This window comes from Lissotriton vulgaris, chromosome 5 (assembly GCF_964263255.1).
Source record: "Lissotriton vulgaris chromosome 5, aLisVul1.2, whole genome shotgun sequence".
In the NCBI taxonomy this organism is placed as follows: Eukaryota; Metazoa; Chordata; class Amphibia; order Caudata; family Salamandridae; genus Lissotriton; species Lissotriton vulgaris.
Window position 1 is genome coordinate 1913284840 of NC_141693.1, and position 23722 is coordinate 1913308561.

The 23722-nt window shown below is 45.5% G+C and overlaps 1 protein-coding gene and 1 pseudogene across 2 annotated transcripts in view; one reads left to right on the top strand and one right to left on the bottom strand.

The window, feature by feature from the left end:
• Positions 1-23722, top strand: part of LOC147717705 (E3 ubiquitin-protein ligase TRIM39-like) — a 948681-nt pseudogene that overhangs the window by 444880 nt on the left and 480079 nt on the right. The gene's annotated exons all lie outside the window — the stretch shown is intronic.
• LOC147717707 (E3 ubiquitin-protein ligase TRIM11-like) overlaps positions 1-23722 on the bottom strand; it is a 442086-nt gene that overhangs the window by 228168 nt on the left and 190196 nt on the right. The gene's annotated exons all lie outside the window — the stretch shown is intronic.

Here is a 23722-nt window from a genome sequence, read left to right on the forward strand (position 1 = left end):
ACGATATACCACTCTACTATATGATACGGCACTCAACTCTATGACACTTGCCTCCATTATACTCTATGACACTCCACTTCACGATACTCCACTCTATGCCACTCTACTTCACCCTACTCCAGTCTAAAACTCTCTAACACTCTACACCACCCTACTCTACTGTTCGACACACCATTCCACTTTACAGCTCGCTGCTCCAGTCTACAATACTTGACTCCACTATATGAGACACCCCATCCACATTGTTACATTGTCATTGTTACATATTGCGATGTCTTAATTGCGAAAATTAAGGAATCGCAATTCCTTAACTTTCCTTAATTGCGATTCACAATTTGCGAATCACAATTAAGGAATACCTTCCCATTGATTCCTATGGGCCTAGAGGCCCATAGGAATGAATGGGAAGCCATTCTCATTTTGCGATTCTCAATTAAGGAATCGCAAAATGAGAATGCTATTTCAATTGTGCAGGGGGGGTCCCAAGGACCACACCCTGCACCCCTGAAATTTAACTTTAAGAACATTTTTCACACACACATGCCCCAAGGGCATGTGTGTGTGTAAAATGAAACTTTAAAAAATGCACTTTTGTGCATTTTTGAAAGTTTTAGCAAATTACCATGAAGTTCAACTTCATGGTAATTTACCTCTTCCTATTTGCGAATTCGCAAAAAAAAATATTCATGCATTGCATTTAAGAAATCACAAATTGCGATTTCTTAAATGCAATCGCAATTTAAGAAATCGCAACATAATTGCGATTCCTTAAATTGCGAAAAAAAACAAAAACATGATGCATCCCAAAAAAGGAAATTGCATTCGCAAACAGCCGAATTTTGCGATTCGCACTGTTTGCGAATGTAATTTACCTTGATGCATGTGGGCACATGTCACTACACTATATAAAACTTACTACACTGTACGAAAAGCTACAATACTCTACTCCACTTGGATTCTAACCTGCAATACTATAGTCTACAACACTCTCCTTCACTATACTGTACTACACTCCACATAACAGCTCTTCACTTTCAACACTGGATTCTACATTTTAAAACACATTTTATTAATTGAAAAAAAACATTGAAATTTAATAACAAAACCAAAGGTTAAAGCTTAGTTATATTAAGGAAAACTTATTTTCCCTATACACCCAAGTTTAAACTATACAAACTTGAAAAATTCTAAAGTTATAGTTATAACGTTCATTTAAAATTTATCCAGCACCTTCAAATGATTTAATGTAGCTGACCTTGTGACACACTCTTTTCAGCTCAATAACCACACAACACTAACTATAACTTGCCACTCTACCAAGCATTGTGGTGCGATGTAATGTAATTTGAGAAGTTATAAGTGATGTTATGAATGCTATGATTTCACATGCTGTAAATGATGTACTATGCAAAGGTATAAACAGTGCATGGAAAAGGAAGGAGTTATAGTTAATGTAGTCGCACACATAGAAATACATATATACAAGCCATCATACATATAATCAACCACACATACCCACACACATACACCTACACACACCCACACAATAACACACAAATACCTACACCATACCCCGGATAATCAGAGACTATCCCTCACAAACATATACACAAATACACCCCCACAATCCAACACACACATATACAACTCCCTCCCCATCCACCTTCGGGTAACCGAGGACCATCTCTCCTTCAGGAAGCAACTCAAGACCTGGCATTTCGAGCAGTAATGGACTCCTCTCCCCCAGCGCCTTGAGACCCTTCCGGGGTGAGTAGCGCGCTATACAAATGTCATGATTGATTGATTGAGTCATACACACACACGCACATTGACATACAGACAGCTACAGGTACACACATACTCATCCACACAACCAACCCAACACACAGAAACTCACACTCACCCTCACAACACAAACAAACAGTAATGCACTCAAACACACAATATGATATCTAACACAGTCACACCCAGACTCACACACAGAGGCATACATATAGGTTAATGGAAGAAACAAGGACCCCCTGGTTCAGATACAATTCCTGGGTCAGGGTAAGCAATGTGGAGCAAAAGTAACAACCCAGGACAAAAAGCATAAACTAAAACTGGCTTATGTGAAAATACAACGATAAAAGGAAAGTACACAGTGAATTACAATGATATACAAAATTTAATAAAATTAGTAAAACGGATTGATATGAACACATACAATAAATTCGATAAAAGAGAGAATATTTGTTAAAAAATCACAATTCTTTTAGTCATGATGGTTTTACAGAATCCAAGGGATCATAGAACATATATTATTCCTTGACTTTAAAGAAAGAAGCTGATGTCTGTCTGTCAACGCGTTTCGACACTAGACGTGTGTCTTCATCAGGACAATTTTCAGCCAGATTCTTGTGACAAAAAGTGTTTCTCTTTCAAATAACTAAGATGCGCTGTTTTTAAAAAAAAAGCTTGTTGAGCTTTGAATCGTTATTTAGAGTTTGTAGATGTTCACACGTCTAAAAATGGACAGTCGATTGCTTGAATCTGCTTTCTTTTTCCTCTTTGTATTAGCGCGTCTTCTATTTTATAGGAATCCATAGGTGGGGCACCTATAACCTGCTAGCAGCTTTCGGTATGTGAAATCTTTCTAATAATTTTCACTGCATTCATCCCACTTCAATTCCTGTTTATCCTTTTGAAACATTTTCTGATATAAAAGCAGTGTCAACCTCTCTTGTTCTTGAGATCAACTGTTTTGAAGCCGCGAAACGTGCTGTGGTAGCCTGGTGTAAACGCGAGTAGACGCCAAACATTAACTTCAGAGTGCCGATATCTTATGAGCTTCAAGATGGCAGTTGTTAAATTTTTGACATTTGGTTGATTTCAAGCCGCCGTATCTAAAGGTACTCCAGATAGATATTCAGTTAAATATAGCTACGGCTGTGGCCGACACTCGGTCCTGTGGAGGTGAGGTCGAGTTGACCAGGTGTTTAACTTAATGGCTCCAAGGTCTGGCCTGGTCCAAATTATACCTCCGAGAAGGTCTTTGATCTGGCCCGACACTCTCCATCTGTCATTTCCAATTCGCACGCTCTTTCCGTCTACTTTGAATTTATAAAGTGGCGAGACACAGAGGCTGAGATGCATCGCATTATCCTCACCAGATGAACTAATGAAGCACTCTGTCACGTTGCAGAGTGCCGCTTTAAATTACAGTGACGTGCTAACTCAAAGTTGATCCAAAAATCAATTTTCAGAGTAAACAAGATCAATTGCGGCCGTTTTCTCAAGTAATGAACAAGGTATTTTTTTTTGGGGCGATTGCGCTAGGTGTGCACTCGTTTTGACTTGCTCTCTCTGCCTGTTGCATTTTTTTCTTCCGCTGAATGTCTCTTGCTTTATTTGACGGCCTGTCTCTCTTTTTCTTCCATTGACATTGTCTGCCAGTCTTTTCTACTTGGCCTCGCTCCTCTTTATGCGTCTATCTCACTCCACTGCCTGTCTGCCTCTCGCTAACCACTGCCTGGCTTGCCTCTCTCTGTGACTGCCTCCCTATGACTGCCTGTCTCAGCTTCTCGATCTCTTTGACTGTTTCTCTCTCCTCTACCCCTCGTGTGCGCGCTCTCTATCCTCTGAGTCTACTGCCGATCTCTCTATCTTTTACTGTAGCCCCCCCCCCCTCGCGCGCTCACTCCCCTCTTCAGCCCGCCTCTGCTTTGCGCTCCATGCCACAGTCTTTCCCTTTATCTTTCATTTATGGCCGAGGCACCGCCAGCCAGAACAAACCACAGAAATATTTTTGAACGGGGTGAGGGATTTTTTGCGAGTCAGCTTTCCATGAAAGAAAGCCACAGGGAGTGGGAGCTCACACCTCACGGGCGAGTTTATGGCACCCCAAAATATTTTTCCCCCGCTCTCACACCAGAAACCCATGTGGAAGGCTGTAAACGGCCTTCAAAGACCATCTTCACACCTCAGGACATGCTTGGGGGCCGTTACGGGGTGGGAGTGGTAGGGTTAGTCGCCAGTGCCTCCATACCAGCTGTCCTACCAGATTCTGGCTGGAACTCAGCAACCGTATTTTCATAAAGTGCGCGAGTGTGTGTGTGCGTGTGGCCAGCAGGCGTCTGAAGAGTGGAGGTGCAATCTGTATGTATATATCGATGATGTTGAGCGCTTTCTTCAGCGATATGTATAACCTACAGGCAGCAGGTCCTGTTTGCTGATGTGTGGACTCTTACTTTTAACTCTGAAGGTAATATGTAATAGGGAAGAGGTGTGGCGCCGCGGCTAGGGCGACTGACTCTGGAATCTGGGGATCATGGTTCGATCCCCGGCACTGGCAGCAGATTAGCCCAGCACCATGTGACTCTGGGCAATAGCTCGCTTAATCTTCCCGACAGCGCCTAGAGACCCTTACGGGTGATTGTGCGCTTTACAAGTGTGGATTATTATTATTATTATATAAAAAGTGACGTAGTGTGGAGAAATAACACGGGCCATTGCTCAAGTACCAGTAGGCAATTCAGTTTGTGATGTGTGCTATATAAAGACCCGCAGCATTTTTTATGTAACAGTCCTCGCTCGAGCGCCCTCCCCCCCCCACTTCTTATCCAGGTCACAATACTAAAAGCACATGCAGTGATCCGAGTTTCTCAAATGAAAACAGAATTCAGTCCACCCACCCAACCCCCTGGGTGTTTTTCTTTTTTTAGCTAAGCCTCTGTTGGGGCCTGAGTCGTTATGCAGTCAGGCAGAATACACACACAGAAGCTGTGAAGAAAGAGCCGTGGCAGGGTTTATTTATTTATCCTGACACTTGTGGGAGAGCTGCTATTGCCTACACTAAAATAGGTGCACAACGCTATTAAGCTCAAAGCAAAGGGATCAGGACAACGACACTAAAATGCTTCATTTCCCACTAAATTTCTCCAATAATAATCTCACAGAGCCCCTATTTCTCCTGGTGAATGTGCTTCTACAGCTCATGCATACACGTCCACTTCCTCAGCCAAACCACATTCTGTCACAGCCCAATCAGTTAGAAATCCATGGGTGAGCCCTGCCGTCAGGGTGGGCCTGGGCGCTGTCAGGAGGCGTCAGAGGGTCAGTCCATGGGGTCTGAGGGCAGTAGAGGACCTAAGAGCATCCTGAGGGGTTCTGAGGGGCCCTTTGCGCCCTCACTCTATCTATCTATCTATCTATTGCCGTCACTCTATCTATCTATCTATCTATCTATCTATCTATCTATCTATCTATCTATCTATCTATCTATCTATCTATCTATCGCCCCCACTCTATCTATCGCCCCCACTCGATCGATCTATCTATCTATCTATCTATCTATCTATCTATCTATCTATCTATCTATCTATCTCCCTCACTCTATCTGTCTATCTATCGCCCCCACTCTATCTATCGCCCCCACTCTATCTATCTATCTATCTATCTATCTATCTATCTATCTATCTATCTATCTATCTATCTATCTATCTATCTATCTATCTATCTATCTATCTATCTATCTATCTATCTATCTATCTATCTATCTATCATTCTCACTCAATCTATCTATCGCCCTCACTCTATCGCCCTCACTCTATCTATCGCCCTCATTCTATCTATCTATCTATCTATCTATCTATCTATCTATCTATCTATCTATCTATCTATCTATCTATCTATCTATCTATCTATCTATCTATCTATCTATCTATCTATCTATCTATCTATCGGCATCTATCTATCTATCTATCTATCTATCTATCTATCTATCTATCTATCTATCTATCTATCTATCTATCTATCATAGCATCACTGACCGCCACAGAATCACTCGTCACCACAACATCAACGAGCGCCACCACAGCATCAATCTGTGCAACCATTCAACAACAACTGGTTCAAATATGCTCTCTCAATGTTTCAAGCTTTATTACACATGTCACAAAAAGATGTTAATATTTCACTTCTGTTCTTGGATTTTTGTCACAATAAAATACACTGAACATAATCTTCACAAAATTTATTTACAAAAGTTTAAGCTAATGCCATTATAAATTACAATACCTTTTATTTAAGTATTAATTATTAAAAAAAATTAAAAGCCATTGTTATTTGTAATATCAATACATCTAATTCAAGTAAATACACCACATATTGCATTGCAAATGCTATAGGTGTCACATTTGCAAAAGTTAAAACTATTGGGATTGTAAATGACAAAGCTATTAATTTTGCTATTTTCAAAACCTACACATAAATAAAATGATTGGCATTTACAATACCAATAGCTCAAACTTTCCTAATGCGAGACCTATTGTATTGCAAATGCTTGTATTTTTAATACTGTGGCGGTCTAGCTCTTTCATCAGCCTGGGCTATCCTGCTCCCTAATGGCTCATGTCTGGATCTGGATAAAAGCCGTGCACTGGAGATCAGAGACGGAGCATACCTGATCTTCCTCACTCCAGAGTTCGCATCTCTCTAGTCCGCGCACGCCGTGGCCATATTCCTGTTCTGAGACGCTCTATGAACACAACGCTAAATTATAGGGACGCAAGATTGGCGAGTAGCTTGGAGCGCGCAGTCCACATCCCAAGAAATAGTCGGGAGATTGTATGAACACTCACCTCCTGCTGATCTTATACAATTGCGGAGTAGCAAACAGCCTGCCCTCGAGGACAAACTCCTAGCTGGACAATATTGTCACTTCACGTTCTTCGGCGCTCTGTAATTTTTTTTTTTACTATTGACTCTGGTGAAAAATCTGCATAAACACCACCGCCATCATGGGCAAACCAGAGAAAAATCAATCAAGGATCTCATTTGAACTACGCAAAGGGGGCAAAACATCGCAAAATGCGGCATCGGACTCTGAGTTGGAATCTGCCGCGCAGGCCCCATCCACCTTAGAGAAAACACAATCCACCATCCAGGCCAGTTTGCAATCTACAGATGGGAAAATAGAAGCTCTTTATGGTCGAATGGATCACATGTCATTGAAACTGGACAAGCAAGAGGTGCGAATCAGCAAAGCTGAACAACGCATATCGGATTGCGAAGACGGCTTACAACAAGTCACCGACAAAGCCAACGACATCACGCAACTCCTGGCGGTAATCCAAATGAAAAATGTAGACATTGAAGTGCAGTCGAGGTGCAATTTTTTTTGGGGACTACCGGAGTCCACAAATGTGGGGCGACTGGAAGACTATGATCAGGGACATCTGCGAGGCCGTAAGTCTATCCACCAAGTTCGCCATTGAACGCGTCCACAGATCCCTAGCGTTGCGCCCGAAACCTGGTGCCCCATCTCGGCCCATAATTGCAAGACTCTTAAACTTTAGAGATCGGGGCACTATACTACGTATCACTTGACAGAAGGGCACCGTTAATTATCAGGGCAACGTCCTAACCTTTTTCCCGGATTTCATAGCCACGTTACAGGCAGCATGAAAGGAATTCCAAGGAGTCAAAAAACTCCTCATGAAAGAGCAGATCTCATATGCCATGTTATATCCTGCCTGTCTCCGCATAGGAATGGATCGTGACGCTAAGATTTTTGTGAACCCGAAGCTGGCCATGGACCATGCGAAGCTGCTGCGAATAAACCAACGATCTTCAACTCAGACTTCCGACACTGATGACTGACTGCAGCCTTCTCTATTTTCACTGTGTATCCTTTTATTACGCTTGATATCCTACTGCTCAAGATTAAGCTAAATTACTGTTTATCTTTCACTTTTTTCCCAAGTTAGGCCTACCACTATGTTATCGACTTATGTCCAAATGCCACTTATACACACGCCTTTTCACCCATGTATAACAATCTCAAGTTCTTTGAATAAGATTATTGCCAGTGACTGATTGCATGTAGAGACTACTCTCTTTGGCCCGAATTTAAGGATGCAACTGTGACGATGATGCCTGGTATTGTAAGCATTATGTATATTTTTGAGTTGCTTCCTGTGTTGAGATGGTTGCATTGCTCAATGTGTATGTATTCTTTGTTCCAGTTTAGTGGACTAACAGTCAGGAGTGCAAGAACTCATAAGGCGGCCCCTTCCCGCTCTATCAGGGAGTGGTTGTAGCCTCTACATCCCCTTTTGGGTGTACCCCATTACCATTTTTTTTACACTGTACTGTTTTGTTCTTAAGTTTGGTTATGACAACGGGATTTGCCTTTGGCCAGATTGGGTTGCTAAAGTGGGAGGGGGGATGGGTTCGGGCACAGTTTCAGAGGATTGCAAGTAGCGAGATCAGAGTCCGAGACATGGTGATGATTCTGGAAGTGACACTTAGTGGGTTCCAATCACTGTACACTGATTACGTATCAAGCTCTTTACACATAGATAATGGGTGAAGATTATAGGTGCATGACATTGGAATATCCGTGGGCTCAACACCCCAAAAAAGATACGGCATGTGCTGACATATTTGGACAGACACAATGTACAGATTAACACACAAGATGATGGACGGAATGTTGCACAATGGCAAAACATTCACCCCCAGTCACAGATCTGGGTTTAATCCATCGTTATTTTCCTCACCAAGCCACCCCAGTACAGACATGGCCATATGCAAATCAGTCGTGACCCTGTGCCTCATGGGAACAGTCCAGACCGAACTACCAAGCCATGTCTTCCCTGGACCGGAATCAAGCATGCTAGGACCGTTTTCTGGCTACCAGCCGTCTTCAGCCAGGATAACTTGACTCAAGTGGCTTAGTGAGCAAGGGATCCACGTCTGGGCATACCACTCCCACATAGGGCGAACAGCAAAACACACAAAATGATGGACGGAATGTTGCACAATGGCAAAACATTCATCCCCAGTCACAGATCTGGGTTTAATCCATCGTTATTTTGCTCACCAAGCCACCCCAGTTCAGACATGGCCATATGCAAATCAGTCTTGACCCTGTGCCTCATGTGAACAGTCCAGACTGAACTACCAAGCCATGCCTTCCCTGGACCGGAATCAAGCATCTTAGGACCGGTTTCGGGCTATCAGCCGTCTTCAGCCAGGATAGCTTGACTCCAGTGGCTTAGTGAGCAAGGGACCCACATCTGGGCATACCCCTCCCACATAGGGTGAACAGCAAAACACACAAGATGATGGACGGAATGTGGCACAATGGCAAAACATTCACCCCCAGTCACAGATCTGGGTTTAATCCATCGTTATTTTGCTCACCAAGCCCCCCCCCCCCAGTTCAGACATGGCCATATGCAAATCAGTCTTGACCCTGTGCCTCATGGGAACAGTTCAGACCGAGCTACAGAGCCATGTCTTTCCTGGACTGGAATCAAGCATCCTAGGACCGGTTTCTGGCTATCAGCGTCTTCAGCCAGGATAGCTTGACTCCAGTGGCTTAGTGAGCAAGGGACCCACATCTGGGCATACCCCTCCCACATAGGGTGAACAGCAAAACACACAAGATGATGGACGGAATGTTGCACAATGGCAAAACATTCACCCCCAGTCACAGATCTGGGTTTAATCCATCGTTATTTTGCTCACCAAGCCACCCCAGTTCAGACATGGCCATATGCAAATCAGTCTTGACCCTGTACCTCATGGGAAACAGTCTAGACCGAACTACCAAGCCATGTCTTCCCTGGACCGGAATCAAGCATCCTAGGACCGGCTGATAGCCAGAAACCGGTGAATGTTTTGCCATTGTGCAACATTCCGTCCATCATCTTGTGTGTTTTACAATGTACAGAATGCCCTATTGCAAGAGACACACCTGAATAAAAACATAGTCTCTAAAATTGCTCACAGGTGGTCATCGACCTGCAGGTCGACAAATCTAACCCGACAGGGGCCCGTACACTTAAAGTTGCCGAATGTATCCGAGAAGCTATAACAGAACTGGGCCTGGCCGATGTTTGGCGGTTATGTAATGGACAGATTAAGGAAGGCACACATATCACGCCCACCCACAGCAGATGGTCCTGGTTGGACTACTGGCTACTAAACAAAGATGCAAATAACTGGGTTACTCATGTACACAACTTGTCCAGCAGCCTATCAGATCACAATCCTGTCTTCCTGCAGTTGCGAATCCCTACTAATCCCCATCGTCCCTTTACATGGCACTTCCGTCCCGAGCCATTGCTTGATCCCATTTTCAACCAAGCCATTAGAACTGCCATAGTTCACTATTTCTAAGAGAACACAGGCTCAGTGGACAGTCAGGCATCACTTTGGGAGGCATTCAAGGTGACAATAAGGGGGCTCTTTCTTAGCACTACATCCAGTATTTTGAACGATATCAGAGGGCAATTCTCCAAAAGTGAGACAGCCCTGGGTGGGTTGGAAAAAGAGTACTGGGTGTCACCATCTAAAACTTTACTGGCCCGCATACACGAACTCTTGGCAGACTATGACAAATTAGCTGAAACTGAGGTGAGATATAGAGGGAGGAGACATGTGGCCAGAGAATATGGTGAGGGTGGCAGACCTGGCAGGACCTTAGCCACTAAACTACTGCTCCATGAAAATCATCATCAGATTGATAAGATGGTTGACGGCAGTGGGTCAGAACATTTCACCCCACAGGCCATAGTAGACCAATTTAGGGACTGTTATAAGGCGCTGTATACCACACAGGGCAACGTGGCTGAAGACACCATGGTGGAATCAGACATAGCATGCGCGTGGCTATCAGATGAACACCGGGAATATTTATCCCTGCCCATAGACGAATCAGATGTTAAAGACGCTATTCTCTCCCTTCCCAATGGCAAGGGTTTGGATGGTCTAATGGCAGAATTTTATAAAACATACGTGGACCTTATGGTACCCCATATATTGGAAATGTACGCTGAGGCACATGAAGCCGGCTGCCTACACCCCTCGTTAAGGCAAGCTATGATCATTACTCTCCTCAAAAAAGACAAATCACCTACCTCATGTGAGTCCTATCGCCCCCTATCCCTTATTAACCTGGACGCTAAAATATTGGCAAAAACACTAGCTACAAAGATTCAACCTTTGATGCCGCTCCTCGTGCTCCCTGATCAATCTGGGTTCATACTGGAAAGATCCACTTCCCATAAGTTGCGTACTATTTCCTCAATGTTCCACATACTTAACCCCGACTTGCCAGCGGCCGCTAACATGCTTGAGGTGGCTAAAGCATTTGACTCCATAGAGTTGAGTTATATGTTTAATATTTTATGCAAAATGGGGTTCCCTGATGTCATAATACAGTGGATCCAGATCTTATACACCGACACGCCAGCCAGGGTGCACGTGGGCAGCCATACCTCTATACCATTCCAGATAAAACGTGGCACCAGGCTGGGTTGTCCTTTATCCCCTCTCCTCTTCACCCTCGTTCTTGAACCACTTGCTTGTAAGATTCGACAATGTCACAGAGCGTCTGCTCTCAATTTTAAACACTGACCAGTCCACATATCCATGTACTCGAATGACATGGTCTTGTTAATCAAAGATCCCCAACACCTCCTATCCCCTGTTCTGCGAGAATATATACAATTTGGTCTGTTCGCTGGACTTACAATCAATTGGGAGAAATTGGTCATCATACCATTAACCAGGATCACATCCAAACCCACCTGGAATACCCCTTATTATGGAGGACGGACCCAGTTAAATATCTTGGTATCTGGGTGCATCGTGATCCTGAAGTTGTAATCAGGGAAAATGATGGTCGAGCATATGACACATTAGAACAACAAGTGAATAGATGGCTGCACCTGCCCCTGTCTCTGGCAGACCGTATTGCAGTTATAAAAATGGTTATACTTCCCCACTTTTTATATCTTTTTTGCAACATTCCGATCAAACTGACTGAACAATTATTTAAAACAGTAAGAACCCAACTTCTATGTTTAATATGGGGCACAGGACTGCCTAGAATTATCTGGCATACACTAACACTATCCTATGACAAGGGGGGGTTTGCTGCGCTGGATTTGAATGTATATTATCTCTGCGCACAAACCCAATTTGCATATTATTGGTTCGGATCACACAACTTTATACCACATGTAGCGGTCGAAGACGTAGATGCCCATCCCACTCCACTTGGTAGCATGCTGACACATGTGAATAGACACACGCCAAAGATAGAAATCAATACGCTAGATATGACCATAGCCGCGTGGCAAACGATTGGCAATCGAGCACACAAATACCTCTGTATGCAACCACGCTTCCCTTAGCCCATCACGCCGCCTTATCTGTTATTCAGGAGGTGGGACCTCTAAAATCGTTAAAAGCAGCTGGCATTACTCAAATGTGTGACTTATACCCTAAAGGGCGATACCTTGAAAGCAGTGACTTGGAATACATGCAAAACCCCACTTCCTTGTTTCAATATACCTGTTACCGCCTCAAACGTGCCATAGGAGACCACTACCCTGATTTTCCTGCGGAGCCCCCGACACTCTCGTCCTTGCAACTACTGCTAGTGCTTCCCACCAAGAAAAAATGGGTTACAGTGAGCTTAACCAATTGGTAATCCCTCGTGCCAAGAAGGCTAGTTGGGGGAGTAAAGCCTTTTCCATTCTGGCACCCCAGATGTGGAATACACTTCCCCTTGAGATCAAGTCACTACCTTCACTTGACCTTTTTAGGAAATCGTTGAAAACTTGGCTTTTCATTAAAGCATACCAGTAAGCTTTGATTCTGATTGCTGACAGCTAGTTATTTGAGTTAGGCGCCTTGACGCCCATTGGGCATAGTTGCGCATTACAAATGCCATTTCATTCATTCATTCACTTGATTATACAGGGCTGTGCAGGAGGAGACGGTCAGAGGGCCTGATAAAAGCCTCGATAGATGGAATGAAATACTAGACCCCCAGATCACTGGAGAGGAATGGGAGCGAGTATGCCAATTGACGGGTCGTCTTACACTCGATGGGAATTTACGCATTATCCATTTTAAATTCCTGCATCAGATATACTATACTCCATCCAAATTACACAGAATGGGTCTAAGGGAATAAGATCAATGCAAACATTGCAGGCAAGTGCACGCTGACTTCCTACAGCTTGCATGGCGCTGTGGGCCGGTATTCACATATTGGGAGGGAGTGCTTGATCGTCTCCACACCATGATGGGCACTCTGCTTCCCTGCACACCTCTCATATGCTTACTAAACTACATCCCCCACTTGAAAGGCACTATGGGCAGATTTGCTAGAGTTGCCCTCCTACTTGCCAAATACCGCACTCTGTTTACGTGGGACAGTGTCCTTGCTCCAAAATTGGAAGGGTGGATGAAGTATATGGTATATTGCAAGGAAAACCTGGCAACGTATGCCGAAGAATTGACACTAACATCTAGGCCGAAAGATATTTGGGGACCACTCAAACACTTCCTTGCTAACCCAGCACCTGCAAGTGATGATGAACATTCGTAACTATCCATGCTGATCTTTGTATTACTGTGTGATCGCACTCACTGTGCTATATTTGTAAGGCTTATGTATTAGCTATGTTGCATACTCTGACCATTGAGGACCTACCTGCTACTGCATTGTTGAAATCTCATGTTCACCATGGTTACGCTGACGTTGTTGGCAGTGAATGTATGTTACACCATAACACAATAAAAATATATATTTTTAAAGTATACCTATATATACATTTAGACAGACCTATCCACACACACCTTCCAAACAATGAATCAAACATACACATTGAAACACACACCCACACAAATAAGCACTTGCTCAACAAAAATACCCATACACCTGCATATGCTCATACTTGGAGTCACACAGATACCAATAGATCCCCACAGAGTCAATTATTCACGTACACATATCACCACCACTGAACCTGTGACATTCAAATGTATATATTTTAAACAGCAGAATCAGCACGCACACTTGGAGGCAAGTTGCCAACCACAAATGTCGTCAGGTGTGTGAAAAGCTACTCAACCCATCATATCTGATAAAGAATCAATTAATGGGCACGTTTCAGTGACAGGTCTGTCAACAACTTACTGGCAATCATGCATCTGTTTTCCTTTTGTATTTTATTTTTTAAAATACATTTTAGACATTACATCAAGTAATCAATAGAAACAATGGTATTTGTACAGTTCGTTATGCTCAAAAAAGGAACTACAGTTCACTCCTGTAGCACAATGTTGTTCACTTTGACTTAAAACAGGAATTACACACATATTCTGCTGTAAGTACATGTAATTTGACTTTATACAATGTTGGTTGCTACTGTCTCCGAATCTGTTTCAGTCCAGCCTGCACCCAAGGTATACTTAACAAATATTAGGGGGTCTGCTCTTAAGTGGTAATAACATGCTAGAATCCGCAAACGTCTCATTACAGAAGGTGTGGTCTCAATGCCTTTCCTCCAATGTTGGTTGTGGGTCCGCTGGACCCTCTCATCATTATGCACCATTTTACTACTGTCAATCATATACCTGAATGCAGTTGAGAACAACTGAAACTGCAATATGTTGAAATTGTTAAGTGTAATGAGAGCTACCAAGAGACCCTGTATCTTTCAAGGAGTCCTAAAATTTTAGCCAATATCGGATTGCATTTTGGTACTTTTAGTTTTGTATTTTCATTGTCAGAACAGGGTCCTAAATTTGAGCGCTTGGTGTGCTACTGGCAAAAAAGTCAGATGGCAGATTTTTTTTAAAAGGTGACGAAAGCATGGGAGAACAATTAACTCCAAAGCATTTTAAAATTTCCTTAACATTCTCTAAAGTCCCTTTCAACATTTTGGGCCTGATTACGACTTTCGGCGGTGCTGGAGCGGGCAGTACACGACCGGCCCGCTCCAGCACCACCGAACGCTCCTGCACCACCGAAGGTGACCGCCACTTGCCTGCCGGATTACAAGTTTAGAGTGGTCTGGTGGGTGGGCAGCATGGGGGTCCCATCGCTGTGCCTTAGAAAACAGGCACTGCAATTGAACCGCACAACAAGGTTCCTGCAGGGCATGGACTCGGAAGCCAAGGCCGTGTAGGAACTGGGGTGCATGCACACGGGGGGCACAACATGTGCCCCCTTGCATGCATCCACATGAAGAGGAAGCACAGGGGGCCCAGTAGGGCCCCCTTTGCTTCCTTTCGGTCAGCTCTACACCGCTGCACCGCTTCCAGGAAACAGCAGTTCCCTGGCAGCATCGGCGGTGCAATGGCGGTCCAACTACCCTGATTGTAATTGGGTGGTCAGAGAGCCAGTGGTTGGACTGCCACCACCACGCCTCCAAGAGTCTTCCTATCCTCGGACAGCCAGACTCGTATTCATGCCCTTTGCATGCTTTGCTTACGTATTTCGATTTTCCATATATTATTATTGTAAGAAAAATAAAATAAAACATTGCTTTTGGACAATTCTTTTAATAAGTCCCACTATCTCTTGATATCCCTCAAAATGTTTGATTAGCTTACTGTGTTTCACCCTGCATATATTTTGACCTGAAGTACAAGTACTTCAGATAACTTTGACATGTGCGCAAACTCTTCTTACCACGTGTTGGAACTGGGGGTCTCTAGCTGGCAATGGTGAACAACTTTGACACAATAGGGACCCTTGCTTCTAAGTCAGGGAAAGGGGATTACACTACTGGATAACCCCTGCTCACCCCCTTAGTAGCTTGGCACGAGCAGACAGGCTTATCTCAGAGGCAGTGTGTAAAGCATTTGTGAATATACACAGTAATACAGTGAAAACACTACAGATGGACACCACACAGGTTTTATAAAAATAAGTATTCTTTATATAGACTTAACACAAGACCACCAACGACAAGATTCCACAATACTGTACTTAAAATAGACTTAAGGATGGTAGAAGTCACTTAGTTCAAGTTGATGATAAATGTGACAAAGTTCTCACAAAAGTACCTGGATGCGTAACGCAAAACAAACAAAAGGCTCGCAGAGTGGGAGATGCGTCGGTTCCTTGCTTTGCGGGAGATGATGCGTCGCGCCTCAATGCTTGCGTAGAGTAGTGGATGCATCTTGATCCTTACCAGAAAGGAGGTGATGCGTAGATTCTCGTCCTGCGACCCGGTTGCGATGCGCAAGATTGCGCCTCTATGTGATGCGACAATCCGGTGCGATACAATAGGATGGCGCCCATGATGCGATGATGTGAAGATGATGCACGCATGCCCAGCGCCTGTGCGGCGAAATCTGTAGCTTTGGATCAGCGACTGGCCCTGTGACACTCTTCTCCGGTGATGCGACGGGGACCTTGCTGCGGCGACACGCTTCTTCAGTGATGCGTCAGCTAACAGCTTTGACGAAGGCACACTTCTTTGTGATGTGGTGGCAACCTCTGCGGAGGCGACACGCTGCTCCAGCGATGTGATGACAACAGCTGGGACTGCGACACGCTTCTCAGCTGCATCGCACTTCCAGCTCCCATTGACACACAGGCTTTTGCAGACCAAAGTCCCAGCAAGGAAACACTGAAGGGAGCTGGAGGTGAAGTCTTTTGTCCCTGAGACTTCAGCAAGAGGCAATCACAAGTTCAAGCCCTTGGAGTAATATTCTGCAAGATGATGAAAGTCCTGCAAAAGTTCCTTCTCTTTTCCTTGGCAATAAAGAAACCACTGCAGGCTAATCCAGCAAACAGCACACTGGCAGATGGGCAGTCCAAACTCCTGCAGCTTCCTTGGTTCTTATTCTTGGCAAAAGGTTCCTCTTGTTCCCAGAAGTGATTTAAAGTCTTGGGGTCTGGGTCCCCATATTTATACTCAAATTCTCTTTGTTCTCTGAAGGCAGAGAGGCCTCTGCCTAGCCCAAACCAGTTCTTGGCAGTCCCGGAGCACTTTGTTGGCAAGACTCCTTCTTTCCTTTCACAGTACAGGCCAGGGACATCAGACACACCACATGAGGTGGAGCCAGCATTGTGGAGGGAAGGCACAGCCCTATTCAGATCCTAGGTGCAACTCCTCCCTCCCATCTGCATGTGCCCCTTTTGCCTTCTGTTCCACTTCTTTTTCCCGCCGCTGTGCCCCCTGCGGCCCGCCCCCCTGACTGTCCACTGCCCATTCGCTGCCCCTGCCTCCCAGCTGTTCCTCCCTCCCACCTCCCCACTTAGGCCGGCCGCTGCGTAGTGAGGAGAGCGACCCTTGACCCCACCAGTTAGGTCATTCCCCCTCCGCACAGCACCGCCTGTGCCTCCCTGCCCCAGCTGCCGCTGCTAAGGAAGTTCGAGGCCCACCACCACCCGCAGGCTACCACCTGCACCTCATCCCTGGTGGCCAGTGTTAGGCCGTAGGTAGGTTTGTTCATCCTCCATTTTATTGCTTTTATTCAATCAATCAATCAATCAGTCATTTGTTAAGCGCACTACATACCTACGAGGGTCTCAAGGTGCTGGGGGGGGGGGGCGTGGGGGCCTCTACTTTAGTATAATCCTGAAGGTCAGCAGGTCTTGGGTCTGTCGTAGGCTCAGTGGGAGGATGTTCCATGTCTTGGCGGCGAGGTGGGAGAAGGATTCCCAGCCGGTGGTTGTTCTTCTGATGCGCGGGACGGTGGCGGGTAAGAGGTCGGCGGATCATAGCTGGCGGTTGGGGGTGTAGAAGGAGAGCCGTCAGTTGAGGTAGGCTGGGCCGGTCTTTTGGAGTGCCTTTTGTTCGTGGATGAGGAGCTTGAAGGATATCCTCTTGTTGACGGGGAGCCAGTGCAGGTTTCTCAAGTGGGGGGTGATGTGGCAGTGTCGTGGTACATCGAGGATCAGTCATGCCGAGGCATTTTGGATGAGTTGTAGTTGATTGATGAGCTTGGTCGGGGCTCCCGAGTAGAGGGCGTTTCCGTAGTTGAGTTTATTGTATTGCCTGTATTTTCATTGTTGTGTCTGTGACTGCTGTTGTCTGTCTTCCCCTGCTGCCTGTACGTGGTCCGTGCCCCTTTTTCTACCCTCTCTTCTCGTCGCTGTCCCCGTGCTCTCTCTGCCCGGTTTTTCCTTCTGTACCCCTCGCTGCACCCGTGTCTCTGCCCGGTTGTCCCTTCTGTTCCCCTCGCTGTCCCCGTGCCTCTGCCCGTTCTGCCTTCTGTTCTTAGCTGCCACTGTATTTCTGTATTCTGTATTTTGCCTCTGTGCCACTAATTTTTCTGCTATTTCTGTGCCCTTTTTCCCTTCTGTGCCGCTCTTTTTTGCCCTCGTTTTTGTGCCCCTTTTGCCTTCAGGTCCACTCGTTTTTTGTGCCCGTCTGCCTTCTGTGCCACTCGTTTTTCCCTTGTTTTTGTGCCCCTTTTGCCTTCTGTTCCACTCGTTTTTCGTGCCTTTCTGCCCTCTGTGCCTCTTGTTTTTCACTCATTTTTGTGCCCCTTTTGCCTTCTGTTCCACTCGTTTTTTGTGCCCATCTGCCCTCCGTTCCACGTTTTTTGTGCCCTTCTGCCCTCTGTGCCACTCGATTTCCCCTCGTTTCTGTGCCCCTTTTGCCTTCTGTTTCACTCATTTTTGTGCCTTTTTGCCTTCTGTTCCACTCGTTTATCCCTCAATTTTGTGCCCCTTTTCCTTCTGTTACCTTCGCTGTCCCTCACCGCCCTCACTGCCGCCTCCCTGACTGCCCATTCGCTGCCACTGCCTGCCAGCTGCTCCTCCCTCCCACCTCCCCATATATGCCAGCCAATGCACGGCCGCGCCGCTGGCGCACCGAAGGTGCGCCTAATGCAAGCCCGTCTGCGCCCGTCCGCGCCTGGACGGCGCCCAGCGCTAGAACCACTGGCCCCCGCACCCGCTACAACGACCACCACCACTACGACGCCAGCACTCTGCACTCTCTCAACTCCGGACGGAGCCACACCTGCTTCAAGGCTGCCCCAAAACGTACACACGGCCCCTTCACCTGCCGGAAATGCAGTTACACCAGCCTCAGAGCCGACAAACCACCCGCCAAGAAAGACCCCAACCACCTCCGATGCATACTACTGAACACCCGCTCCGCACGCATACATGCTGCCGAGCTCTGGGACCTGCTCGACACAACATCCCCGGACGTCGTCTTCCTGACAGAGACCTGGTTTAACGACTCCTCCGCACCCGACATCGCCATAGCCATCCCAGACGGCTACAAGATCACCCCCAGAGACCGCACCAACAGAGTCGGAGGAGGAATTGCCATCGTCCACAAGAACAGCATCAGGGCCTTGACTAGCACCGACGACGCGCTCAGCACTGCCCCACACATGCATTTCCATATCCACACAGACCCTAGTTCCACCCTCAGAGGCACCCTTATCAACCGACCCCCCAGACCCTGCCCCCAGTTCAGTGACCCCATCGCCGACTTGATCAGCACGCACGCCCTGACCTCCACCGACTACATCCTCCTCGGAGACCTGAACTTTCACCTTGAGAACAACAACAACAACAACTCCAAAACACTGATCTATAACCTCACCAACCTCGGACTGAAGCAACTCGTCACAATGCCCACCCACTCCGTTGGTCACACGCTCAACCCCGTCTTCTCCTCAAGCCCGTACGTCTCCGTCAGCCACACCACCAAACTCCTCTGGACCAACCACCGCTGCATCCACTTTGCCTTCCAGAAACCCACCACACACCACCGCACCCACCAGATCCCCCACCGCTGCTGGAGCAAACTCACCGAAGACCAACTACACGCAAACCTTGCTCTCAGCCCACCCACCGAACCCTCCAACACCAACGATGCTGCCCACAGCCTCAGACGCTGGATCAAGGACTACGCCAACACCCTCGCCCACTGAAGAAACCCCCCCACAGAGACACCAGCAAGAGGGCCAGCTGGTTCACCCCAGAACACCTAGCCTCCAAGCAAGCCTGCTGGAAACTAGAGAAGAAATGGCACAGTGAACAAACTCCGGACAGCCACACAGCATAGAAGGACGCCATCCTAAGACCTCAGCAGGGTGGATAGAGAATCTCCTTCAAAGACCGCCTTGACAACAACGCACACAATAGCAAGGAGCTCTTCAACATTGTGAAGGAACTCTCCAACCCCAGCTCCAACACCAACAACATCCCTCCGTCGCAATCCCTGTGCGACTCCCTCGCCACCTTGTTCCACCGCAAGATAGCAGACATCCACGACAGCTTCAACACCCAGACAGCCCCAACAGACAGCCACACAACAGACCCTCCGTACACCATCGACCACGACCCCCTGCTAGCCGGGGCCAGCGTGAGCATCGATGACACCATCAGGACCATGAGCACAATCCACTCCGGCTCTTCGTCAGACATATTCCCGCACCACATCTTCAACAGAGCAAGCAACTCCATCGTACCCCACCTGCGCAATGTCATCAATCTCTCCCTCAAGACCACGACCTTCCCAGAGATCTGGAAACACGCTTAGATCAACGCCCTACTCAAAAAACCCAAGGCATACCCAAGAGACCTAAAGAACTTCCGACTCATCTCTCTGCTCCCCTTCCCGGCTAAGGTCATTGAGAAAACCGTCAACAGACAGCTAACTTGATACCTCGAAGAAAACAGAATCGTGGACCCTTCCCAGTTAGCGTTCCACAGCAACCACAGCACCAAGACTGCCCTCATCGCCGCAACCAACGACATCAGGACGCTGCTGGACAACAGTGAGAAGACAGCACTCATCGTCATCAGCATGCAAGGGGTTCAAGTCCAAGGAATAGTGCTGCTTGTCTAGAATCACACTGTGAGTCTGTCTGCATTTGGGCAACAATTGTGAGAGAAGCATTTGGCAACTTCATGTCTTTGCTGCCACATAATTGCTTAAAAACCTATCCTGTTGTCAAGTTTTAGTAGAATTAGAAGCCAGTCATTGCTTAGTCAAGCATTCACACTAGCGTGCAGTAGTGAAATATGTAGAATGTGCGCAGTTACCTTACCCCTTCCAGACTAGTGAGTCTGTTTTGCTAAAGTCCAAGGAATAGTGTTGCTTGTCTAGAATCACACTGTGAGGCTGTGTGCATTTGGGCAACAATTGTGAGAGAAGCATTTGGTTACTTCATGTCTATGCTGACACATAACTGCTTAAAAACCTATTGTGTTGTCAAGTTTAAGTAGTATTTGAAGCCAGTCATTGCTTATACATTCGCAGAATGATTCAGGTATTCACAGTAGAGTGCAGTAGTGAAATATGTAGAATGTGTGCCGTCACCTTACCTGTTCCAGACTAGTGAGTCTGTTTTGCTAAACTCCAATGAATAGTGCTGCTTGTCTAGAATCACACTGTGAGTCTGTGTGCATTTGGGCAACCATTGTGAGAGAAGCATTTGGTTACTTCATGCCTTTGCTGACACATAACTGTTTAAAAGTCTATCATGTTGTCAAGTTTAGTCATTGCTTATGCATTTGCAGAATGAGTCAAGCATTCACAGTAGAGTGCAGAAGTGAAATATGTAGAATGTGTGCCGTTACCTTACCCCTTCTAGACTAGTGAGTCTGTTTTGTTAAAGTCCAAGGAATAGTGTTGCTGGTCTAGAATCCCACTGTGAGTCTGTGTGCATTTGGGCAACCTTTGTGAGAGAAGCATTTGGTTACTTCATATGTTTGCTGACAGATATCTGTTTAAATATATATCATGTTGTCAAGTTTTAGTAGTATTTGAAGCCAGTCATTGCTTATGCATTCGCAGAATGAGTCAAACATTCACACTAGACTGCAGTAGTGAAATATGTAGAATGTGTGCCGTTCCCTCACCTGTTCCAGACTAGTGAGTCTGTTTTGCTAAACTCCAAGGAATAGTGTTGCTTGTCTAGAATCACACTGTGATCACACTGTGAGTCTGTGTGCATTTGGGCAACCATTGTGAGAGAAGCATTTGGTTACTTCATGCCTTTGCTGACACATAACTGTTTAAAAGTCTATCATGTTGTCAAGTTTAGTCATTGCTTATGCATTCGCAGAATGAGTCAGACATTCACACTAGAGTGCAGTAGTGAAATATGTAGAATGTGTGCCGTTACCTTACCCCTTCTAGACTAGTGAGTCTAAGTTGCTAAACTCCAAAGAATAGTGTTGCTTGTCTAGAATCACACTGTGAGTCTGTGTGCATTTAGGCTGTCATTGTGAGAGAATCTTTTGGTTACTTCGTGTCTATGCTGACACATAACTGCTTAAAAACCTATCCTTTTTTCAAGTTTTAGTAGCATTAGAAGCCAGTCATTACTTATGCATTCACATAATTCGTCAGACATTCACACTACAGTGCAGTAGCGGAATGTGTAGCATGTATGCAGTCACCTTACCCCTTCCAGACTAGTTACTCGTTTTTGCTAAAGTCCAAGAAATAGTGTTGCTTGTCTAGAATCACACTGTGAGTCTGTGTGCATTTGGGCAACCATTGTGAGAGAAGCATTTGGTTACTTCATGTCTATGCTGACACATATCTGTTTAAAAATCTGTCATGTGTTCAAGTATTTTAGTAGTCTTAGAATCCAGTCATTGCTTATGCATTTGCAGAATGAGTCAGACATTCACACTAGTGTGCAGTAGTGAAATATGTAGAATGTGTGCAGTCACCTTACTCTTTCCAGACTCGTGAGTCTGTTTTGCTGAAGTCCAAGGAATAGTGTTACTTGTCTAGAATCGCACTGTGAGTCTGTGTGCATTTGGGCAACCATTGTGGGAGAAGCATTTGGTCACTTCGGGGCTGATTCACAGAACTAACTTAAGGCAAAATCCTAAACTTACTACTTTTGGTATTCACAGAAGGCATTTAGTAGTAGTAAATTTAGGATTTTGTCTTAGGTTTGACTTAAGACAAACTTGAGACAAACTTAAGACATACTTAAGACAAAATCCTAACTTAAGTCCGTCTTAAGTATGTCTTAAAATTGTCTTAAGTCTGTCTTAAGTCTGTCTTAAGTTTGTCTTAAGTCTGTCTTAAGTTTGTCTTCAGTCAAAATTAAGACAAAATCCTAACTTAACTACTAGTAAATGCCTTCTGTGAATGCCAAAAGTAGTAAGTTTAGGATTTTGTCTTAAGCTAGTTCTGTGAATCCGGCCCTCCATGTCTTTGCTGACACATATCTGTTTAAAAATCTATAATTTTGTCACGTTTTAGTAGCATTAGAAGCCAGTCATTGCTTATGCATTCGCAGAATGAGTCAGGTATTCACACTAGAGTGCAGTAGTGAAATATGTAGAATGTGTGCAGTCACCTTCCCCCTTCCAGACTAGTGAATCTGATTTGCTAAACTCCAATGAATAGTGCTGCTTGTCTAGAATCACACTGTGAGTCTGTGTGCATTTGGGCAACCATTGTGAGAGAAGCATTTGGTTACTTCATGTCTTTGCTGACCCATAACTGTTTAAAAATCTAAGAAACGCCTTGCATTTCTCTAGGGACCCATTAAGCACCATGTACTAATCCATTCACTGCGCCAAAACCCAACCACTTTTAAATTCACCCAGTCTTTCTGTTGACAGTACTCTATTCATTCAGTCAGTACCCAAGTACTCATGCAGTGACTCAAAGCCTTAGCACATAGACTGCTTCAAACCCCTATCCTCTATGCATGTAGTCCTCTAACCACATACACACTTGTCTTTCAGGCCTTCAATTCTGCAGTCAGTATCCATACACTCCTGCAAACACCCTGTTTCTCCGTTTACACTCCTCAAGTAACCCTTTTTAGCACCATGTAGTAATCCATTCACTGCACTGAAACACAAACAATTTTACATTCACCCAGTCTCTCTCCTTGTACTACTCTAATCCTTTAGTCAGTGCCCAGGTACTCATGCAGTGATCCAGGGCCTTAGCATAAGGACTGC